We start from the raw sequence: 25,424 nt of genomic DNA, 5'->3' as shown, positions 1-25,424 counted from the left end.
CCTTGCATTGCTCCTCACAAAGCTCCACTCTTTTGCTGTGTGTGTGTATGCTAGCAGCCCCGCCTACCCCCCCACAGAGACAAAGCAACTGTATGACTGACAAGAGGTCTCACTCTGTTCCCCGTTGTTCTATAGGACGCCATTGGTCTGTGAAGCATCTAGGTGCTGAACCAATGCACAGAGTGAAGCCTGTTTGGAGGCGAAAGACAAGGAAAACAGACACTCTTACATATTACCAAGGCAAGCACTAACAACTTAAAAAAATAGACTTGGCCCATCTTGTATTACCACTTTATCATCTCGAGGCAACAGTCAGTCATGTTGGTCACAAAGCACCAGTAGCTGCACCAGAGGAATGGAGCTCATTGTTTTAATGTAATTAATTGATCTTTGGAGCTGTTCAGCTTCTAAACAGTCTTTTGTGACCAAAAGTAGTTGTGGAAATTAAACTGTACATTTTAGTTTCAGGTTATGTTAAAGTAATTGGCCTTCCATTACTTTCTTCCTTTATCAACTGCAACAGCTCCTCTCAATACTTGTTCTTTTCATGACAACACTTCAGATTTCATTTTTAGCTCGCCAAGCAGGGATGAGGCAAACCTCCGTGAAATAGTTGCATCACGATATAAATACATTCAAGAAGCGTGAAACTGATTTTGCTGTGGTCACTGTGGTTATCTTCACACATCTCAAATGTCCTAAGTCGTCTATTGTTTCCCTCTTAACCTGCACAAAGCCCATAAATGCTTTGTGCGTGACTCTTTATCTTCAGCCCGTTTTCTCATTACCTTTTTGAAACACTTTTACAGATTAGCCTCTATGTGCTCCCCTCCCTCGCTATCCTCTCCTTTCTCGCTGCACTTCGTTCGCTCGCTTCCTCCTCTCTTGTGACAGGATAAGAGCGTTGGGTGATTCATGCGCTGTAGATACTTTACACAAACACTCACAAATGTATTTGTGCTGCTGAAGACAAGGACACAGGCCAGCAGGAGAAAGGCTATCTCTCCGAGCAGGAGTTTTGTTAACCAAGTATTACTTTGCCTGCACCCTAAAAGTGGTCCTGTAGTGATAACACTGACAGTCATCTTTTAAATAAAGTTAACAACTATTGGAATACCTCATGCGTCGAGCTACTAAGGAATACGTGTGTGTATTTAACTAAAAAGTACAGGTTAACACAATCGGTGTTGATGCCAACATTTTTTCCATAGAAAGGCATGGAAATGGGAATGATATGGTCCAGTGTCAAATGCTGATGCTTCTTTTGAAATACAGTGGTGTGAAAAAAGTGTTTGCCCCTTCCTGATTTTTTATTTTTTGCATGTTTGTCACACTTAAATGTTTCAGATCATCAACCAAATTTAAATATTAGTCAATGACAACACAACTGAACACAAAATACAGTTTTAAAATGAAACTGTTTATTATTAAGGAGGAAAATATCCAAACCTACATTCCTAATTCAGGCTTTTCGTTCCCTGTATGACCGGTGTCAGAGTTTTGTTCGCATTGCCGGCAATAAGTCGGACCCATTTCCAGTGAGGGTTGGACTCCAGGGCTACCCTTTGTCACCGAATGTGTTCATTACTTTTATGGACAGAATTTCTAGGTGCCGCCAGGGCGTTGAGGGGTTCCAGTTTGGTGCCTGCGGGACTGGGTTTCTGCTTTTTGCAGATGATGTGGTCCTGCTGGCTTCATTGAGCCGTGACCTTGAACTCTCACTGGATCGGTTTGCAGCAAGTGTGAAACGGCCGGGATGAGAATCAGCACCTCCAAGTCTGAGTCCATGGTTCTCGCCCTGAAAAGGGCGGCGTGCCATTTCCGGGTCGGGGATGAGATCCTGCCGCAAGTTTAGGAGTTTAAGTACTTCAGGGTCTTGTTCAGGAGTGAAGGAAGGTTGGAACGCAAGATCGACAGGTGAATTGGTGCTCCGTCTGCAGTGATGCGGACTCTGCATCTGTCCGTTGTGGTGAAGAGGGAGTTGAGCCGAAAGGCAAAGCTCTCAATTTACCGGTCAATCTACGTTCCTACCCTCACCTATGGTCATGAGCTTTGAGTAGTGCCCAAAAGGACAAGATCGCGGACACAAGCAACCGAAATGAATTTTTACCGTAGGGTGGCTGGGCTCTCCCCTAGAGATAAGGTGAGAAGCACTGTCATCCGGGAGAAACTCGGAATAGAACTGCTCCTCCACATTGAGAGGAGCCAGATGAGGTGGCTTGGGCATCTGGTCAGGATGCCTCCTGGACGACTCCCTGGGGAGTTGTTCAGGGCACGTCCAAATGGTAGGAGGTCTCGGGGAAGACCCGGGACATGTTGGAGAGACTGTGTCTCTCAATTGGCCTGGGAACGCCTCGGGATCCGCCGGGAGTACCTGGGCGAAGTGGCCGCGTAGAGGAAATTCTGGGCTTCCCTGCTTAGGCTGCTGCCTCTGTGACCCAACATCGGGTAAGCAGTACAAGATGGATGGATGGATGTATAAGATGTTGTTGTAGCGTTATCATGTAGCACTGGTGCTAAACATTTCATTGACAAAATAAGACTACTGTATAACAAAACAGTCACTTTCAATGTCTGCTTACACAGCGATGCCGAGTGACGGGATGGCAGTATCTTTCAGCAGAAGACTTGTGCTCCCCGCTGGTAAATTCAACATAGTCTTCAGGTAAAAAATTCTCAGAACAAACACGCATCTTGCAGTGTCTTTCTTGCGATATCATTGGGTCTAAGTTGAGAGCCAGTATGCATTGCTTAGCATGCATTTAGTTGGTAGCGTGTGGAATCTCAAAGTTGACAAACTTTTCAGCTTATTGCCACAACCTTCTACTATACACGTGCGAGGAATGATTTACAAACTAGAATTAACTTTTCCAAAATCACAGGCGATGCAGCAGCAGCTCCAGCAGCTAAGGTGACGTCTCCGTTGTGGCGTGGGGCGTCGTGAGTGGTACTGTGAGGGAGGCGCTTTTGTCACTATGTCACATAAGTAGTTCTTCGGTGTTAGCTCCTACAATAACAATGTCACTGTTGCTTAATATGCAGGTTAATATGCCAGTCACGTTATGTAAATGGAATATTGTTGGTGTTTTTTGGAGTGCTTTTTAGAGAGTCCAATTACATGCATTGTTAGCTGCCTCGGGCTAACTGATTTTCTCTCTTTAGAATGAACAAAAAAGGGAAAGATGTGTGTTCATGTCTCATAAGGATTGTGGATGATGGGCAAAATCCCAAATAAGTGCCGTTTTCCTTTGAGTATTATTTGATGATAATTTTGCTTATTAGATTTTTTGAAATTATTTGGGACATTTGTGAGCACCAAGTGGTAGATGACTACTGTGTCAATATATTCTACACTCAAAGCCAATGAAAGGGACCCTGGATATCCTCTTGCTACACCATAAGCATGTATTGACAAGACTTTCTGTGTTTATATTTGGTGTTCCCTGTATGTAAATCTATCATGAACCAATTCCATACTTTGGTTCAGCTGCTACCACACCTGTTTGGCTGTGTTCTGTCGAAGCAAGGTACTAATTCAAAATAAAGGTTGGCTTTCTCTTGCATTGTTCAAGCTCCAGTTGGCCCATTGTAAAACAGGCACATTTTTTGGACAGGGACTGCAATAGTTTGCTCTTTAATTTATGTAACACCTTTGGCAAGACAAACACTGGATGCAGGGGCAATGTGTAACTTCAGACAGCAGGGAACAATGATGAAGCACAGGAAAACATTGTATCTACAGTAGCAGCAGCATTTTTATTTTTTTTTCCATCTTGGCAATGAAAAATGAATGTGTTTTTGTTTTGGCTTTGCACAGATGACTTTTTTGGTATGAGCGTGTTTTAAAACTACTTATCATCAACATCAATCATCTTCGATTATTTTTACAAACAAGAAATCTCAATTTATTTGGAACTTCCTCTATTTGCAGAGGGTAAAAATGACAACTACAGCCTCAAATACAGCGGTACCTCAATTTTAGTTATTCATTCATTCACAAAGGGCTGTCTGAAAAAGGGATTGTTCGAAAACTGAAACAGTGGTTAGCATGTTGGCCACACAGTCAGGAGAATTCCAGAGTATGAAAGATCTGGGTTCATATCTCCGTTGGCATCTTTGTGTGGACTTTGCATGTTCTCCTCGTGCATGCAGGAGTTTTCTCCATGTACTCTGGCTTCCTCCTACATTCCAAATATATGCATGTTAGTTAATTGGAGACTCTAAATTGTCCATAGGTATGAATGTGAGTGTGAATGGTTGTTTGTCTATATGTGCCCTGCGATTGGCTGGCAACCAAGGGTGTATCCCGCCTCTCGCGTCAGCTGGGATCGGCTCCAGCATACTCCCATTACCCAAGTATGATAAGCGGCATAGAAAATCAATGAATGAATGAACAACTTAAAATTAACATTCAATGTCACTTTTACCTTTATTGAAGACTTCTTGGAGAGGACTTTCTGTAGCCCCATGGTGGGTTATTTTTATGTAAATAAAAAAAACTTGTGGTGTAACTGTGTTAGTTAGCAAGAAGTATGGTGTCAACCGGTAATGATGTCATTGAGGGGCAAAAGAACTTGGGGACAATGACTTCTGGCTGTGAGTTGACAGCAGGCTATTGCCCGTCCTTATCTTTATTAATACCACAAGATTCAATGTGCCAAAGGGTAAAACACAAAAAAAAATTTTACACAAAATATTGTACGATAACCGAGACAGTGTATGAGAACTGAGGGACAATTTTGACAGAATTTTTCGGCAAAAATCGAATCATACAGAAAAATCGGGTGTTTGAAAACGGAGGTTCCACTGTACACACATACAGTCACCTAAACATTTTGAAAATGTAAGTGGTGTTGAATGTTGTAGGATGTGTTTTAATTTGACATGGCGAAACCCTATTAATAAAAAAAAACAACTTGATGGGTGATCGTGAGTGACTTCAGCTTGTAGTTTCTGTTTGCCAGCATGAAAAGGATTTGTTTGACTGTGCTCTTTGGCTAGACTAGAAGAATGATAGATTCTCTAGTACAGTGGTTCCCAAACTTTCAACAGTCTCGTACCCCTTCTGACATTTGACCTGAAGCCATGTACCCCCTACTCCTGCACACTTAAAAAACCCAAACATTTTTATCTTAATTAACTTGAAATATTGAACATAATTAATTCATTATTAATTTGTTAATTAATTGTTAATGTTAATTTTATAGTATTTGCGGGGCACAATGTGTATTTTGCATGGTCACATTTTGATAAAGTTTCACATGAGCACTGATAAATAGATACGTTTTCATCCGACATATCTTTCATTCCAGTTTGATGTTAGAATCATTCCGTTTGAATGGGTTGAGTTTGAGCTTCACTTTTTTTGTCCACTCACCATGGCTATGGTTTAAGTCTGCATATTAATTTAATACCAAATTGAAGGGGACGGTTTAACAACCACAATAAAGCAGTATCCAAAGTACAAAAATACATACAACCAACGATAAAGCCTCATTTTCGGGGAATCAGCACTCACAGTGACAGGTTTTCACCACTGAGCCGTGCAGGGATTGGAACACCAATATAAATGAATCTTCAAGATTAAACACTCTTAATGCACAAAATAATCATCAACCTTACTTATTTGTTCATATGATGCACTTTCTGCGTTCCGGCGCGCTCATAATTGTGAGTGTAAGGCGCTAATTGTTTTTCATTTTTATTCACGTACCTGCTATGACAGTTGGTGTACCCCTGGGGGTACGCGTACCTCACTTTGGGAACCTAGGCTCCAGTATACATATATTTACATGTGTGTAGATTGTAGTAAACTTCTGATGGCAACTGTATATCAGACACATTCAATTTTGTCACCTCTGGGCACAAACTCATATTGTATGACCAATCGGATGTGTGCACATGCTTCATTTGAGATTTTCTATGCTTGACCCATAAAAGTGTGAGGCCAAATGAACCAAATGAACACACAGCGCACACACAAAGAGGCTGTGTCAAACAAAGTTGAGTCCCACCCCTCTTAAAATGAGCTGCCACTTTATTAGGTTCATCCAGGCAGAATAGTAAACTCCACTATGGTTTTGTAGTAAAGTTTAACATTGAGCGTGTCATACACTTAGTGTTACACGTCTTGTCGAAAGCTTAATTACAGAGTTGAGCAAATCAAAAGAGCATTTCTTATTCTAAGGCATTCTATGTGATTGTGTTCAGAGCACAGTGTTCCCTGTATACCAGGAAAGGCGGTGAGTGATGTCAGCAATTAGAATGGAATGAATGCGTTTGTACCGATCGTGACCCACAACTGAGTCAATGAGCTCTTCAATTAGGGTGTTGGGCCTTTTATCAAGTGTCCCTGACACACACACACAAAAAGTAATTGGTCTTTGTAAAGATAGATGTACAAGCACACAAACATAAACCTATGCACTCTTGTACACCATATCTCTTAAACAGGAAAAAAAATCTATTTACAGAACGCATTGAGGATATTTTTATGTACACTCACACGCACATTCACAACCAATTAACCACCATATTGATTTCACGTTCATCGCCAGACACAAGTCAGTAGATATTGGACACTGCAGCAGTTTTGATGCGCAGGAATGTACGGCAAAGCAGGTGGCGCTAAAACCCAGTTGATGTAAATTAGTGCTGAATTGCATAGCATAAAAGCAGGCAATAATTGGAGAGGGGCTGTTATTCCGTTTTTGTGAAAACTCATTTTAAATAACTTTTGTAACTATAATAATGATTTGCAGTGCAGAATCTGGAAAGAAATGTAGCTCTCTTTGACAACATAGCCTGATCGGTCCGTTTTTTTTTAAATCTGAAATGTCATTGCCATGTGGACAAGCAAAACACTGCTTTCGGAAACGATGACGTCACTGCCTCGTTGCTGTCACAGTAGCTCTCGCCCATTTGCATTTTGTAAAAGTAGCTCTCACAAGAAAAAATGTTAGAGACCACTTGCCTGTAGTTTTGGTGTGTCATGTCTGTATGTCTGTTTACAGCGCCACATGTAGATGTGCCTTAAGTATTACATCGTTTTCATCCAGTGGTTCATTCCTTTGTGGATGTGAGTATTTACTGTGTGAGCAAGGCCTAACATGACCAACCTCACCGCTTATTTGAGCAGCATCACAAAAAAACAACCTTGGGATTTTCGCAAACATCCAATGCTGTGTTCTCTGTTTGAGTAATATCACTTGATCAAATCCTTTTCTGACAACAACACAACAAAATAAGTAATAAAATATTTAGGATTCGCGCTGATATCAGATTAATATCGGTATCATCCGATATTGTCTCAAGGCTGCAATATCGGTATTTTATGGGAATTTAAAATTGTACAGGAACACTCCTAAAGAGAATCAAATTAATACTAATGAGTTTATGTAAACAACAGCTAGATGCTGACCACCCATCTTCAAATGCAGCTACTGCCATCATGTGGAGTTAACAAAAACTACATCAGGAGGTTGACTACAGCCACTTACTAGTAGTTAATTGAACAGAGGTTGTGTTATGATAATATATAATAATAAGTAGTAGTAGTATTGTCTACTTGTCTGTCTATTTACGTCAGGGCTGTCAAGCAGTACTTTGATATTTATAATAAAAAACAATTTATAATAAAAAACTTTTAATTAGTTATTATTATCAACATTTTAGCTTTTTATAGTTACATTAGCTTCTAGCTTCTGGTTGGACATCAACAAGTAGCAAGCCGCTGTTTAACTCGCTAAAAAACAGCCACACATCGCTCGATGACACTGGCGCTGGGAACACGAAGGTAGGTTGGATTGCAAAGTGTGCCTAAAGCACTTTATGTGCGCTTCCAATAACGCCTTGTACACTGCCACTTCCATAGTACATGTTTTATCATTCATAGTAGCGATGCCACAGTTCACAGTCTGATTGGCTTCTGGCTGCCCTGTTCTCATGATACAGCTTTTCTCATTTTAATCAAGGGGAGTCGTGAGATCTCGACTGGACAAACAGACATTTTTATTTAGCTGAGTCACAAAACAATGCAGGTACATTTTGAAACGTTGTATAACTTTACATGCATGACCTAAGCGTGATGCTTTTAAATGTTCAACTTTTTTCCACAAATTGAAACAAAAACTAAAAATTATAAAGGTTAAAATAATGACGGTAGTTGTATCTACTAATAATCATTTTTGTTGATGTGTAGTTATGTAAAGACACATGTAAAATAGACTGCAAATTGCAGTAATTATCTTTATGTTGACGCTAAAATAATAACAGTTCCTATAATTCTTAGAGTGCCTTGCCAGGAAGTATGTCCGAATTAGAATCTACTACAGTATTGCATGTTTTGATAGACGTCATATGCAGTTATGTTGTTTTGATTTGACAAATCTTAAGTAACTTTGATGAAATGTAGAGTTACTACAGCTTCTGCTTGGACAACACGGCGGCAGCTGTTGAACTCTGACCAAAAAAAAAAAAAAAGTCACATGACATGAGCGAGTGACGCTGGGAACACTGAGGTAGGTTGGGTTGCAAGGTTTGTAGTGTGTGTGAATTACTACAGTTTCTGGTTGGACATCAACAATTAGCAGGCGACTGTTTAACGTCGATGCAAAAAACAGCCACACGTCACTCACTGATGCTGATGCTGGGAACACCAAGGTAGGTTGGATTGCAAGGTGTGACTTAATGTGCCGTTCTAATCCTACGTCGTGCACTGCCACTTCTATATTACAAGTATCATCATTCACAGTAGAGATGCCATAGTTCAAAGCCTGATAGACTTCTGGCTGCATCTTCCGGCGACCCAGATTTTATGTAAATGAGAAACATCGTCACATTTTAACACTCACAAGATGTCGTGACACCCCTAATATGCATCTCTAATTGGATTCATTATTAAAGCTAAAGCAGTATTATATCACATTTTATATAAATCCTCTTGAATAAGAGGAAGAAAATGTGAATTGCTACCATCAATTAACCAATTGACATATTGACTTCTTCCGCTGTATTCCACTGAGACAAAAACCAATACATTGCTTTTCCTTGCATCATTTGTTTTTTTTTTTCTTCTGAACATAGTTAACAAGATTGCATGGGGAAATGACAGGGCTGCAAGCAAACAAGTTCAGAGAAAAAAAATTGAACGTAGTAAAAGAGAATGAATAATTAAGACCAATAAAGAGGATCTGTGCAATTTATTGACCCCAAACATGCACGGGAATGACTGGACTGATGCCAGTGCACTGAAGCCTGACCTCATCAGGCAACCTTTTGAGTGATTTATTTAGCAAGCTCACCAGTCACCTCAAATTCACTTTAACCTCTCAGGTTGTGTTCACGGTGCCGCAAGAGCGTCACAAAAACACTTCACTCACACCTGATGCTAGACACACATATACTGTTGCTCTCTGATCGCACAAACATTAATTTCTCTCACACTTGACTGAGCTGAACAGACGGGCTGTGGCGATGACTTTGAGAAGGGTGAAAAACACTTAACGCTGTGCCCGACACAGACGTTTATTCTCTGAAATCTCCACAAAATTACTTTCTTTCGAACATTCAAGCGTCTGTGCTCAGTTATTGGAAATAACACTATTGAATTTATACTTCATGGAAATATGAAACAATGCCCGCATGCCTTTTGTTAATACGGAGCATTTCATTCAATTGAAAAATCATATTGGATAATAAAATGTGTGAACATAGAGAATTCATTTATGTGATCCCCAAAAATTACTGTTCTGGTTATTTGTCTTCTTTTTATTACTATTTGTGTGGTTTGGCTTTTTTAAATCACACTCAGTAGCAGAAATGCTGAAAAATATGCCACTCATTTGGCACAAAAAACATTTTTTAAATCAGAATGAAAAATTGAATAGAATAATTTGATAGAACACCAAACTACTGTTCAATGAAAAGCTTATTTCCCCCCCCAAATTTGACATTTTTATGTATACTGTATTTTGATGTTTGGTGTCTTATATATATGTACACAAAACGTTAGGGATATTTGAACATAAAACTTTGCAGGTGAATATAATTTGACCTTCTCTAAACTTCTGAATGCATGTTCAACTGTTGTGTGTTTCAGTACCTTAAAGGCATAAGAAGAGGATGAATGGGTGAGTTGCTGCGTTGTTCTCACATATAAGTGTTTTAAGCTGAGTTTTTCCCTGAGATCATATTTCACCTCTCTTTTTGAAAAGTATTGTATGACATTTTTGGTTAACAGGTTATTGTTTGAAAATTTACTAAATCAGCATATTTTAATATTTGTGATTTTAGAAATAGAGGATTTATATGTTCTCTAAATTATGGATTATCATAACTGATCTTTTTTGCAGTACATTTAGAGAATTAAGACTACTTTTATAGTTATTACCCCATATCTCCACACAATAGGTTAGATATGGTAATACCAAAGAACAGTAAAGAGTATGGAGTGATTTTTGACCAAGAAGAAATTTTGCTTTATTCAGTATTGAGGTATTTCTTGCCACCTTATGTTATATATTCTTAATATGAGATTTTCGGTTGATGTTTTCATCTCTTATGATGCCCAAAAATGTATTTTCATTCACACTTTCAATATTCATACTGTCGATTTGTATTTGCGCTTTTGTATCCTTTCTGTTATTACCAAATAGCATTATTTTAGTTTGACTTAGGTTCAAGGATAATCTATTTTTATCGAACCATTTTTTAGTAGTCATTTCCTCTGTGACTGTTTTCAGTAGCTCTTGTGTGCTTTCCCCAGAACAAAAAGCAGTAGTATCATCTGCAAATAATACTAGCTTAAGGTTTTTCGTCATTTTACAAATATCATTAATACATAAGTTGAAAAGTTTTGGTCCCAGTATTGACCCCTGGGGTACTCCGCACATAATATTTAAACTTGCAGATGTGTATTGTCCACGCTTCACATATTGTGTCCTGTTTACTTGGTTTAGTTTGCTTTTGACCCAATTCAAAACTAACCCTCTGATTCCTTACCTTTCCAATTTTGTAATTAGAATGTTGTGATTAATTGTATTGAAAGCTTTTGTCAGATCCATAAATACTGCAGCTGCACACGTTCTTTAAATATATAAAACGGCTGAGAATACTGTGGCCTACATTGGGTTGGTTTTAGCATATTTAATAGAAGTGAAAATTGAAATAGATATGTTTTATTTTGGGGTAAAATTAGGGTACCCCTGCTATACACTAATGTGATCTGATAATGTGATGTACATGATATGATGTACATAATTGTAATTGTAATGGTCCTCATTTTTTCCATATTTCTGTATTAACACTGTTGAAATTGCAACCTCGACTCTTCTTGAAGGCATCGTCAGCTATAGAAAGACAAAGACAGGTGTGGTGAAAAATTCAGTCTATAGTATAACGAAATGTGTATAAATAGACACATGCAAAAAGAGAACATCTAATTCAAGCTGCTAAACAAATGCCTGTCTGTCCTCTGTGTAAATGACTCAGGCAGACAGAGTCAAGCTGTTCAGAGACTGATGTGAGCTGAGTTGCTGTCTTGATATTCTGACATCCATACAGCTGTGTTGTCCTGCCTTTCTGGGTCATTTCTGTTTGACTTGCGGTCCCAGTGGACCGCACAAAGACGAGGAGGACCCTGCACGACAGACAGCGGCTAAGCCCACGATTTCTTCGGCTTCATCACACACATGCACACACTAAGAGAGCAGCAGACACACTGGGATGTTATTTAGAAGTTTCTGGGACAATGTCATTCTCACTAGCGCTAAGACCTGGCTTGTGTTCTTTCTCTCACAGTTGATGACTGTTCTTTTGTCACTCTTGCTACGAGTGATGTGCGGATCGATACTGAAATACCGATACTTCCAATACCAGCTCTTTGTGCTCTAAAATCTTAAGGTTTTGATTCTCAAATCAAAATATTGATACTTTTGATACTTCAATCATTTGAGGTAAAGTTTGCCTGAAAAGTTTGTCTGTTGAAATGCTGACCGAAAACGAAGCCATATGTGAATTGTGAATTAAGTTTTCGTTTGTATAGTAGTTCTTAATAATTAAACATTTATTTTAATGGTTTTATTATTTTACTTATTTTCTTTTTTATTGTTTAAAATACAATTTTGACCTATTTTATGTGATGCTGTCCCTTTTTTCTGTTTAGCTTTGCTATATTGTAAATCACCCCACTACTTCAATATACTTTAGGGTTTAAAATCAATAAATACATTACTTAAATTAATTATTAAATTATTAATGTATTAAAATTAATAACTTATGTAATTAATAATTTAATTAAATTTATTTTATTATTTATGCTATGATATGAAATACATACAGTAGCTTTTCTAAATTTACCAGACATATTAAGTGAATTTGCACAAACTATTGGTATCGTATTGGTATGGCCGATACCAGCCTGAATTTTACTCGGCGTTGATCGGAAACAAAATCAGTGGTATCGCACATCACTGCTTGCTACCTGTTACCAATCAGCTGTGAGGAGAGTAAGTAAACAGTAAACTATCAACCTAAAACATTTTAGGACAGAAGTCCCCAAAGATCGGGTTGCAGCCCGGTACCGGGCCGTGAGCGAGGCCAAATGAAAAACTTTCAGAAACAATGATAAAAAAAGACACATTTTTTCAAAAAGTTTTGTAAATAACTACATCAAATTTTATGTAAATACATTTTTAAAAAAAATTGAAATAAGTATTGGTATAAGTATTGCTTATCAGTGCCAGTAAAACATATCATACTCCTTGTCACGTTTCTTTGTTGTGATGACCCCAAGATGCAGAGACTGGCACGAAGTGCAGCTAAATGTATTTAATAAAGACGGTTTGCAGCGCAGAAAAAAATAATCCGAACACATGGCAAAACATACACAGAAGGCACGTGGCTCAAACATATAACGCTCCAAAAAAAGGAAAAAGGTAGCAGCTGAGCTAAATAGACTGTTAAACTAATCAGCACCAGGTGCACTCAGAAAGTTACCAAAGGAATGGTAAAGTTGCTGCACATGGTGCAAAACAGGAAACAGAAGGTACAAAATAACAGCCTAGAACAGGAAATAAAAGGAAAACGCAAAACAGGGACCAGCAAGTCACGCAGGGCATGACAGTACCCACCCTTAAGGAACAGATCCCAGACGTTCGCAACTCCAGAGTCACACAGGGTGGGTGGAGGGAGGACAGGCAGTGGAACCCCTCCGAGGGACGGCTGGGATGTCAAGCCCGGTGGAGCCGGCAGGACACCACCGGGGGACGGCCAGAGTGGCTGGCAGGAACACTCCAGGGGATGGTCACGTCTTTGGGACACCCCTAGGTGACTGACCAAGGGGGAATTGGAGCCGCATGGCCACAAGTCATGTGTCCTTGCTGCAGGAGAGCAGGTGAGCCTTTTGGGCTCGAGCCAGGAAAGGAACTAATGGTGGCTGCCAAATGGACTGAGCCGGGACAGGAACTCGAGGCGAAGCAGGCTGGCATGTGGGTGACGTCGGCACAGGAACTGAAGATGCCGGCTGGCGTGTGGCTGAGCCAGGAGAAAACCGGAAGACGGCAGCTAGTGCGTGGGCGGAGCCGGCACAGGAACTGAAGACGGTGGCTCGTCGGCCTGGTGTGAAGGCGAAGCAGGAAGCGGCTCATCTGCCTGGCATGAAGGCAAAGCAGGAAGTGGCTCATCCACTTGTCGTGAAGCGAATCAGGAAACTGGTCGTCGGCCTGGCGTGAAGGCGAATCAGGAAGCGACCCGTTTGCCTGGCATGAAGGCACAGAGTGTGCATAGTGCTGTAAGTGCCACTTGCTGGCAGTCAAAAAAACATACAGTACTTGTGGCCATTTTTTGTGTGTCTTATATCATAGTTATCACAATACAATATCAGTGAATGTTATTATTGTTATTGTTGTGATTATATCACTTTTTTGGCTTTGCTGTGAGTTCATAGCTGCACGTGTTTGAAATCTGGTTCCTGCATAAGCCCTATGGTTGTTGTATCGATCTCCTTCGGAGGCCCATCTCAGAAGCTATGGCAGTGTCTATCAGGGAATCCCTAGCCACAGGGATAATTCAACCCTCCTCTTCCCCAGTAGGAGCTGTTTTTTTCTTTGTGGGCAAGAAAGATGACACCTTTAGACCCTGCATTGACTACCAAGGACTAAACAATATCACGGTCAAAAATAAATACCCCTTGCCCCTGTTCTCCTCCACCTCTGATGCTCCACAAGGAGCTGAAGTCTTAAACTAAACTTAAACTAAACTTGAGCTGTACAATGCCTGCCATCTAGTGTGTATAAGAGCCAGAGATGAGTGGAAGACGGCATTGAACACAACCTTGGGGCATTTTGTTATGCCATTTGGCCTGTCCACCTCTCCAGCCGTTTTTCAGCCTCTCATAAATGATGTGCTGATGGACTTCTTGGGAAGTTTTGCCTTTGTTTACCCAGATTTTTTGATTTACTCAAAGACCATTGACAAACACGTTTCCCATGTTCGCCAGGTTCTCCAGCGCTGTTTGGAGAATCGACTGTTTGTCAAAGCAGAGAAGTGTCTCTTCCACACCGAATCTGTGTCACTCCTGGGCTACATTCTGGAAAAAGGCAGTGTTGAGGTGGATGCTGAGAAAATACAGGTGGTGAGAGTGGCCAACACCTCAGACCCGAAAGGAGCTGCAGCGTTTTCTGAGGTTTGCTAACTTTTATTGCAGATTTATTCAAAATTTCCGCTGTGCTGCAGCGCCCATTTCTGCATTAATATTGACTAAGACCACTTTCATTTGGAACAATACTTTTTGCAGTGGGATTCATCTTATTGTCTTGCCTGGCCCTGCTGCTGCGTTCTCTGCCCAGTCGTCCCTGCACTGCCCTATGAGGATTCCCCCCTCTTTTATTCATGAACTCTGAGCATCAATAAACTCTGTATAAGGTACTATTAGAAAATATATAAATGCAGTTTGGAAATGGCGTAGTAATGAGCCTGGTGAAATAACCTCTTTAAGTCTCAAGATCTCTTTCTCCCCCTCAGGAGCATCGGTCGCCTGGAGGAGCAGAAGGTGACCGATGTACACTCTAACTGCTATGCTCCCCTCTGACCTCCCATTCTGCCACACTTCTCCCTCCAGTGCCTTCCTGAACCCACTCCTCATGCAGGTATAAGAAACTATCAATTCTCCATCCAATTCTCTGCATCCGTAGGCTATCATCTGTTGGCCTCTTCCACCATCCACCTCCACTTGTTGTATGACACATTGACTCTGGTGCTGTACACAAACAGCCCACACATGAGGGCAAACCAATAGGTTGACAGATGCACCCCTCACCCTTCTGTCCAACTTTGCCTGGCTGACTCTAGTTCCTGTGGTGCCGCTCTGATAGCTGATTAGTGCCACACATACACGTGAGCAGACACCCCCACTTCATTCCACTCTGTAGGGGTACAAGATGACAGATGTACCTTCCCTGAACTCCTTCTCTTCTCCCAGTACAAATCACAAACACGCACTCCACCCCCTCTGTTAAGGGCCTCAGCAGGTCCAGTGGCATCTGCACGCCCCAACCCAACTTATGGATATTTTATGTTGTGGGGTGGCGCACAGTGGTACTGTAGGTAGGTGAACTGATGCTGCACAGTCAGAGTCACACCCATGCTGCGTACCATATATAGAGACGTTGGCTGTGCTGAAACTTCTAGAACTGAGTCACTGAGTTGTACACATCACGATGCAGCGGCCTCAGGGTAGAACACTGGCGTAGGATCTGTTTATAGACTGCAATGTATATCTGAGGGTGGTTGTGTGTTGGTAAAATGCATACTGTAGCTCTGCACTCAAGAAATAGACTATCCATAGACTTCATATTGGCAAACAATGCTGTTTAGGATAAGCATCATTTTGTACACCTTGATAGATTAGAGGCCCACTTATTGTGTAAAGCTGTGTATATACCCACCAGTTCACAATGTCCTATCAAATTTGGCTTATTTGAGAATATATTGTTAAAAATAAGCATCACATGGCTGTACGTGTGTTCATCAAAGAGTATGACAGTTCTTATAACAATTATGATGCTAAAAAAGCATATCTTGTTTGATAACTACTGTATGTGACATACATATGACATGCATTACATGATGCTAGGTAGTTGTACAGAGCAAATAATTGGTAAATTTAGTAGATTGACAAAGAGACGCCACTACTGAAATTATTGTAACGGGACCGGAGAGAACACTGGTATGTAACAACTGTTGCTGTTTCAAGATTCAGCTGTGGTGAGTCTGAGTAGTAATTTGATGCTATTCCTCTTTGATTCAAAGGTTATCAACCTAACACGCAAGCTCCTGTAATTGAGGTGTGAAATAAAACTCAAGAAATCTACAGGAGTTGAGTTGATAAAGCGTCCTCCCCAATCTCCTCAGCCAGTGAATAGGCTAACATAACATGATGTTGCTCTTATAATGTGGCTGTAATGTTAACACTGCAGCTCACATAGCCATGCCAGTGTTATTAACGTGTCCTTCCCACTCCTTGACGTTATGTTGTGGTATGTGATATATGGCATCGATTACTTTGGACAAGTGCAGAGTTACAGTGTGTACGTAAAAAGTGGATCCGGATGCGCTTCTTGGAGCCACATACTCAGAGACAGGTATGGACAAACACAGGTCATTGGCATTAAAGCTACAGACACACAAAATAGTGTGTTCCCAGTAGGGCTGACTAAGAGCAAAAACTGCAATATTGCATTGGATGGTGGTAATCTACATCTGGGGTAATCTGACGGAAACATGGCTGCCAATTCACGCTAAGGGCCTCCCTGACCATTGCCAAATATGAACTCACATTCATACAGCAATGACAGCAATGACTGAGATGGGGTTCAAACCGCCAACCCTCTAGTTGCTGGACTACCTGCTCTACCTCCTAAGCCACTTCCAGTCCATGTAAATTCCGGCATCAAGGCTAGGTTGTGGCCAACACACTTCCAATACACCTCTGAGACTTTCTACAACATGTTGGAGTGTGTGCATAGGACTTCTTTTTTAATTATTTTTTTTTTTTTTACAATTCTCCAAAGGAACTGATGTTGGGCCTGCTGGCCCACCGTCTCTGTTCTAGCTCATCCCAAAGGTTGGTAAGGGTTATGTACATGGTCATCCACACTAAATACTGTACATGAAAGTATGCCTTTATGAACCATCCTTTGTGTACTGAGAGCAGAAAATGGACCCAAAATTGTTCCCACAAAGTTAAATGCAAAAAATCGTCCAAAGTGTCTTGGTAAGACTCAAGGGGGGACTAAAAAGTCTCGTCCAACCCTGTAAGTCCTAACGTGACCTTCCATTCATCCTCTTCTTTTTTTTTCCCTTGAATTTATCGACAGCATCCCTTTTAAGAGAGACGGCAAGAGAATGACACATCTTCAGTCCGCCACTTCGCATTAAACGGGAGCGTTCATGGGCAGTCGAACCCGAAAATAGCCCCGGGGAGGGAGATTGGTGCAGTGTTTGGGAGGCTTTATTAAATATAGTCACAGTGCCATATAGCTATCTGCCTTCACTTAAAATAGACCCTCCACTCTCGACTGCTGTGCTCTCACTGGAAATGGAGAGTTATAAACGCACAGACCGTAAAGCATCACTGAGAATTAAATACTTATTTTCTATCAAAAGCTCAGATAGATTCTGCGAAGGAAATTTGCTGCAACCTGGGAAATATTATGGTGCAATGATGACATATGGTGGGAAATCGAGATAAAGGCAGTATAGCAAATAGGTGCACTGCAAGGGAGTGTATAATTAATATACCGAGTCGTAAAAAGCCGCACTATGTGGCCTTTCAATAATCCTGCAGACCTGGCCACATTTGCCTCCATTTAGGGCACTTGTCTTTAAGTTGGATCAATACCCTGATTAGTATTGATCATCTGATCCCTGAGATAGGATGCAGGACTCTCCCATTATATGTGTTTAAATGACGAGAAGCTATTTGCAACATATTGGGCAATGGATTGTACTAAAAGGCACCTACTTTTCAGTCACATTTATTTTAATTTCAGTTTAATACTGCTTTATGCTTCATTTCATTTCACAGAGAGCAGTAAAAAAAAAAAAAAGTCAGTTTTTTATTACTTGGGGCTCCGTATTTTTATTCTAATAAAAGATTAAATGTTTTCATAGTGTTGACTTGGTCCATTTACTTGGAGGACCATTTCGCAGATTGCAGTTTTGATTAGGTCGAAAAGGATGTGATATTATAATCCTGCACAGTAGACAAAATACAAATGACAATAGCTCAATCATTAGCCATGTGTTGCATTTGAAAAAAACTCCTAGTTTTTGTTTATACAGTAACGTGGCTGAACGTTGTGTTGTGTAATTAGATTGTGCAGGGTTAAAAAACAAAAACAGAAATAATATTGTCATTGCCCAACAAAAATCATTTATGTCCAAATTTGGGGATTTTTAAAAAGCAGTTTAAACACATATAAACACACAAAGAACAAATTTAAAAAACTAATCACACCTATGAGTAAAATATGATATAAATAAATCTATTTTGGATTGTGACGTATATCATATATGCATGTAATGCATGTATTATTATTATTATGTATTATTATTACAAACAAAAGAATTTGCTTTAGAGCAGCAACAATGCTCAGCTTTGAGTGACACTTTTTCTAGCAGCTATTAATTGTACAGTGGTACCTTGGTTTTTGATTTTAATGCATTCCAAAAGGTCAGACAAAAACTGGAACGTATGAAAACGGAAGCCTTTTTTCCAATAGGAAATAATGTAAATCCAATTAATCTGTTCCAGCCACCCAAAAATATTAACAAAAAATAAATTTTACAGAGAATAATTCTAGTTTTACAGCACCACAAAGAATTATTATTATAATATTATACTTTTACCTTCGGTTGTAGCTATCGGCCACGTGGGCAGTTGCCCCGCGTGGCATTCTCAAGGGGGCGTCACGAGGGGGAAAGAAAAGAAAATTCTTTTTATTACTGCTCAGCTCATTTGCTCATCAAGTCAAGATATGCGTGGGCGTCCTCTACAGGCAGGATACTGGCGCCCCCATGCTGCTCAGACAACATCAAACGTCCACCATGTGATGTGGATCAAACCATACAAAAACAAAAACAGGACAGTGTTTACACTGTGATTGGCTCTGATACAGTTGTACCTAATGTTGTAGCCAGTTAGTGTCAGTTTAAATAAAGACAGAATGGTATAACTCACAGGAAAACAATTGGTTACGTTACAGAAGAATTCCTGAGGTAAGTTACAGAAGAATTCTTGTAGAAATACGCTAATGTTTATAGAGAGCCGAAGGTGGTGGATTAAAAAGAATTGTTTCCATACATAAATGGACCACATTGACAAGTGCATTGCTATCATGCGTTGCGTGTGGGCTGGGCATTAAGTGTCTCTTTCCCAAGCTGACAATGGCCCTCACATGAGCTCATACACTGCATGCAACTATATATCCTATTCATTACTCACACATACAGTACACACAAAAGATTGAGGGAATGTACATACTTTTATAGTCACATAAAAATGAGGGGCCACCCAGCAAAAAGCATCTGTGTGTGCGTGGGCCGTGCATCAGGAAAGAGCTGTTTTTGCTGACAAAAGCAAGCCCAGTTAGGAGTCATCGCTTCACTCAGAGGATGGATGACAATAACATCACTGTATGTGTGGGTGGGCGATATGAGTGTGTAGGAGGAGTGTAACAGTGCCATTTGTCAAAGCTGTGTGCTAATGCCACAGTGGCGGCAAACACACATATGCCCCACCTTTGGCCTTTATTGAGCAGAAGGCAGGCAGTATGGACAATTTACATTTATATGTACCTATATAGACCGTAAATTCCGGTGTATAAGCCACACCGATGTATAAGTCGCACCCACTGAATTTAGAGGAAAAAACAGATACATATATAAGCCATACTGGACTATAAACTGCAGGTATTATGGGATATTTAGTGCACACAAATGCATTACACAGAAATATTTTTTTAAGCTTTTAATAAATTAAATGCTTTTTTTCCAAACAGTGTATGCCAAAAAGTGATGCAACACGGCTATTTAAACAGTGCAGAACAGTACACAGCTAGTTAAACAGTGCCAAATAGTGCATGTAACATAGGTAACAGTAGTCTACCAGAAAAGTCATTCATCGCCGTCCGTCTTTCCATGTCAGAATTGAACAGCGTCATAATTCCTTCGTCACACACATCGTCTGTCTCGCTCTCTCTTTTGGTGTGCATTGGATCATGCTGGTTATCCATGATGCAAAGGAGCCCTTGCTCTGCCGCAGATGTCAGGTTGTTCAGTGCCAGTGACAAAGCCTGCTATCCTCACCAGGTTGTCCAGGCGTGTGGCGTCCTTCTTCTTGAGGCTGCTCCCCCAGCACACTACGGCATACAGGAAGGAACTAGCTACCACAGTCTGGTAGGAGATCTGTGGCAGCTTCTTGCATACATTGAAGGATGCCAGCCTTCTGAGGAAGTACAGACGGCTCTGCCCTTTCCTGCACAGAGCGTCCATCTTAGCAGTCCAGTCCAGTTTATCATCCAGATGCACTCCCAGGTATTTGTAGGTGTGAACCACCTCCACATGGTCACCTTTAATGAGAACAGGTACTATGATTGACTATATGTATGTACTATGTACTATGACTTCTATGATGGAAGATTGTGATTACCAGGTTGTCACTGCGCATGTGCTCAACGCGTCTACATACCGATACAGTAGGTGGCGGTATGCACCTAAACGTTGGTTGCGACCCGCCATAAACAAAAAGAAGAACACGTCTCCATCTGGTCGCCTATTTTTCGGCAGTCATTGTTGAATGAATAGATAGCAACTTTATTCATCTCCAAGAGAACAAGACAACATTTTCTGTTTTGTTTTACATGGTTTATTGTATCAGTATTTGTATTTATCCAACATTGTTTTACATTTGATTTTGGTATACATTGTGCTTGTTGTTGCTCACTGTAAACTAGAGTGTGGGCATGCACACCCGGCTCCACTCAACGAGAGTGACAGGGTTAGCAAACGCAGACAATGGTGGCTTCTCAGCGTTTTTAGTTGTTTCCTAACCTTTTTTTTTTTTTGCTGTCATGATGTACTATCTTAGTAATAGCGTTTTCCGAAATACACATTTAAATGATATAGGAGATGTCATGAGATTAGAACATGACCACATATTAGACGCAACGCTGTATAAGCCGCAGGATTCAAAGTTTGGGAAAAAGTAGCGACTTATACAACGGTAATTACGGTAAATATATTTATATGCAATATTTTTTTCTGGTGCATGAGAGTCAGTCACATACTGTATTTTAGGAATCCAGCTCCATCCATCTTAAAATACAAATGACATTTTTGATGATAAAGTTCAAATGTGGCTTTGATGATTTGGTTTTGTAAACATCGGATGGATGTTCAGTGTCAAGGAGAAAAAAATCTGATTTGATTCAGCAATTTTGCATACGATATAAAAGTGGTACCGAAAAGAAACATTTAGTATAATAAGCAACAGCATGCAATGTAACAGGACCTCTAAAGTAGTCCAACAATTCAGAAAATTCAGCAAAAAAGTAGGCCTATAAGTAGCACAATTTACAATTTATTTTTTCTTTGGGTTTGGGGGATTTGTATGACATTTGGACTTACTGCAACGTTGTAAAGCAGTACAGCGTCTCTGTCCCGGCGACCCAGTACAATATGGCTGAGCCGATAATAATATTAGCGTGGTTAATCTTTATGTGAAGAGATTCACCTCCCAGGGATATACTCCCTTTTGCACTGCATCTGTCATTTGTCATCAAAGTTAGGGTGAGTCGACATTTAATTGTTTGTATGCTTTACAGTGGTTCTGTCATGCCCCCCTCCCCCAATTTGAAATACTATTGAGAAACTGATAATGTCTATTTATTTATGTGTACTATACAGACTTAAACCAAAATGAAACCAGGAAAATGCAACAAAAATGGAGAGCTGTGAAATATACAAATGTATTCGAGAGTTAAATTGCATGTTGAGTACGATAAATTTGTACATGTTGGCAGGTAACAGTGAAGATACTCCCTGCCTCTCACGCCCCCTCTGACATCAACGCCCCCTCCCCATTCCCCCGGGTGACCCGCCCCACTATTTGAGAAGCACTGCTCTGAGATGACAGTAACTTAAAACTTCTTATGTAGTCTACAACATGTCAGTTTCTCTCTAGCCTCATTAAGTATATACCGTAATCCCTCATTTTTTACGGTGAACTGGCTCCAGACCTGACCGCAAAAAGTGAATTTCCGCAAAGTAGGATTCCTTCTTTATAAATGTAAAATATTTTCGTAGTTATGGCATTGACTACCTGTTTACCATCTTCTAAATATGTTTGTTATCATTATTGAAATAATTATGAATGATGAATAACATCCATCTGATCACCTTTACATTTGTATTACCGAGTATAGTAGATCTAATCAAAGAAAATACATCTTTTTCAGACAGTTTACCTTGTAGGGGAGTAGAATTGATGGTGGACAGGAAGTGACGTCGGGAATTCAGAGTTGAGTTTTAGCTTATGTGTGCTATGGCCCTAACAGTAACCCGTGTTGTGACTATTATGTTGTTAGAATTATTATTCCTATTGTGAGATAATTTTAACTTGCAATAAAATCCGGCTGTTCAAGTCTGGTGCTTTGGTAGTGATCTCATGTAGACTACTACATGCTCGTGTTGGTGTTCTTAATGGCTTATACTCTGTATTTTAGTTCATTTAGCCAATTTTATGCTTGAAAATGCTTAATTTGGGCAAAAAATATGTACAATTTGCTAAAATATGCATATTTTCTAATACTAGGCCATCCATCCATACATTTTCTATGCCACTTAATCCTCACTAGGATTGTGGGTATGCTGGAGCCAATCCCACCTATTTAGGGTGAGAGGCGGGGTTCACTCTGGACTGGTCGGCGATCATTTATTAATTAACTTATTTTTGAAAAATTGCGATAGAGCGAGGGAGCAATGTTCGGACCACGAAGGAGAGAGGGACGACTTTACATTATTGGGGAAATGAGCTGCCTGCTACACTCAAACGTACTCGCTAATGCTCACACCTGCTGACATCACAAAGTAATCAATGATATTTCAGTCACAGCTCAGGCTTCCACTTTAGTTCCTCTCAGTGGGGCTTTCCATTACTCTCTTTCACCATCCATTTTAGCCACAGTGCCTTCTCTCTCTAATACCACTTTTCTCTTCTTCTTTGACCTCTTGTTTCATCTCTGACCAAACATCCCTTCAGAGCATCATCTCCCCTTCTGTATTTTCAGCTCATGCCCGCCCCCCCCCCCAAAAAAAAATCCTTATTCTGTCTGTCGCCTCCACCTGTCTCTGCCTGTTCCGTCGAATTTGGCTTATTTGAGAATATATTGTTAAAAATAAGCATCACGTGACTATACATGACTGAACACGTGTTCATCACAGAGTATGACAATTCTTTTGACAATTACTATGTTAAAAATGCATGTCTTTCAAATCTCTTATACAAATTATGGAAAATTGACTTGTGTGACATCTATGACATAACAATAACACATTATATGATTAGTAGGTGGTTGTACAAAGTAGATAATTGGTAAATTTAGTAGACAACAGAAAGTACTACTATGTTACAACTAGCAATTTTTGCTGGTCGATAATTGTGCCACAAATTATGGTCGATATGTTTTGAGATCATTTTTTCATTGTCATGAGAGATGTAATTCACATTTGAACCACTAGATGGTGATCAAGTATAGTGAACATGTGTGAGCCACATTAGCTTGACACTGAAGTTGCCTTTATAGACCCTGTCTCTGTTAAGAAAAACTACACAAACACACGCCATTGGGTAGTGTATTGTTAAATTAATGTAGGGGGTCGTATTTGAGCTGTACTACATATCTGTCGTGGCGGAGTAAAATGCAATGTTGCTGATTGTCCTTCAACACGTCTTCTTTCACTTGGTTATACAGTTCAGGAATCGCTGTTTGTGACATGTACATGTATGTTCTCCCAGGCAATTCGTACTGTCTGTCAAACATTTCTAACATTTTCTGAAATGTTGGCTTTTCAACCGTGTTGAAAGGTTGCATTTCTTTTGCAATGTAGTGAGCGACACTGTGAGTGAGCACCATTTTGCGCTCTTTCATTTTATATTTACTCCGCCGATCAAACTCCTCAGTAAGCGCTGACTGTCGGGACGAAGGCTCTGCTGCACCTCCACAGTGGAGGTGTGGCATTCGGCTTAGAGACTATCGCTTGTTCCGTCATTCATATTCGTATTATTTGCAGACGATAGTACTGCTTCTAGTTCTGAGGAAAGCACACAAGAGCTAATTAAAAAACTCACAGAGGAAATGATGGGATACGTACGCGCAAATACAAATTGAAGGTGTGGACATTTAAAGGGTGAACAAAAATATATTTCTGGGGATGATAATAGATGAAAATATGAGCTGGAAATCTCACATTAAAAGTATATAACGTAAGGTGTGGAGGAATACCTCAGTATTGAATAAAGCAAAATTTGTCCTTCACTGTACTTCCTGTACTCTTTATTACTCTCTGGCATTACAATATCTAACCTAATGTGTGGAGATATGGCGTAATAGCTATAAAAGTAAACTTCACTCGCTAAATGTACATCAAAAAAGATTGTTTAGGATAATCCATAATGCCGCGTAATCTGAACCTACAAATCCTACAAATTTCTAAAATCACAAATATCAAAATTCGCTGATCTAGTACATTTTCAAACAGCTAAAATTATGCATGAAGCAAACAATAACCTTCTACACAAAAATGTTATACAATACTTTTCAACAAGAGAAGGACAAAAAATAAACTTAAAACACTTATATGTGAAAACAACGCTAAAAACCTACAACGTTTCACTATGTGGAATCAAATTATGGAACAGATCGAGTAAGGAACTAAAAGATTCAAGATTCAAGAGTTTTATTGTCATGTGCATGGTAAAACAGCAGTTATACCATGCAATGAAATTCTTATTCTGTTCATTCTCCCAAGAAAAGAAAGAAAACACAAGAAAGAATAAGAACATAAGAAACATAAACACATAAACATATATACCAATAAATTAAGCAACAACAACAGAAGAGACATTAATACAAATAAATAATACAAATAAATAAATAAATAAAAGTGCTATGAGTGTGTGCGTGTGTTGCGTGCGGCATGTGTGAGTGCTTCGTTGAGAAGCCTGATGGCCTGTGGGTAAAAGCTGTTTGCCAGCCTTGTGGTCCTGGACTTCAAACTCCTGTAGCGTCTGCCTGACGGTAGGAGTGTGAATAATGAGTGTTGTGGATGTGTGCTGTCCTTGATGAGGTTGTGTGTTCTGCGTA

Source organism: Dunckerocampus dactyliophorus, chromosome 6 (assembly GCF_027744805.1).
Source record: "Dunckerocampus dactyliophorus isolate RoL2022-P2 chromosome 6, RoL_Ddac_1.1, whole genome shotgun sequence".
NCBI lineage: Eukaryota > Metazoa > Chordata > Actinopteri > Syngnathiformes > Syngnathidae > Dunckerocampus > Dunckerocampus dactyliophorus.
Note: the sequence above shows the minus strand (reverse complement) of the source record.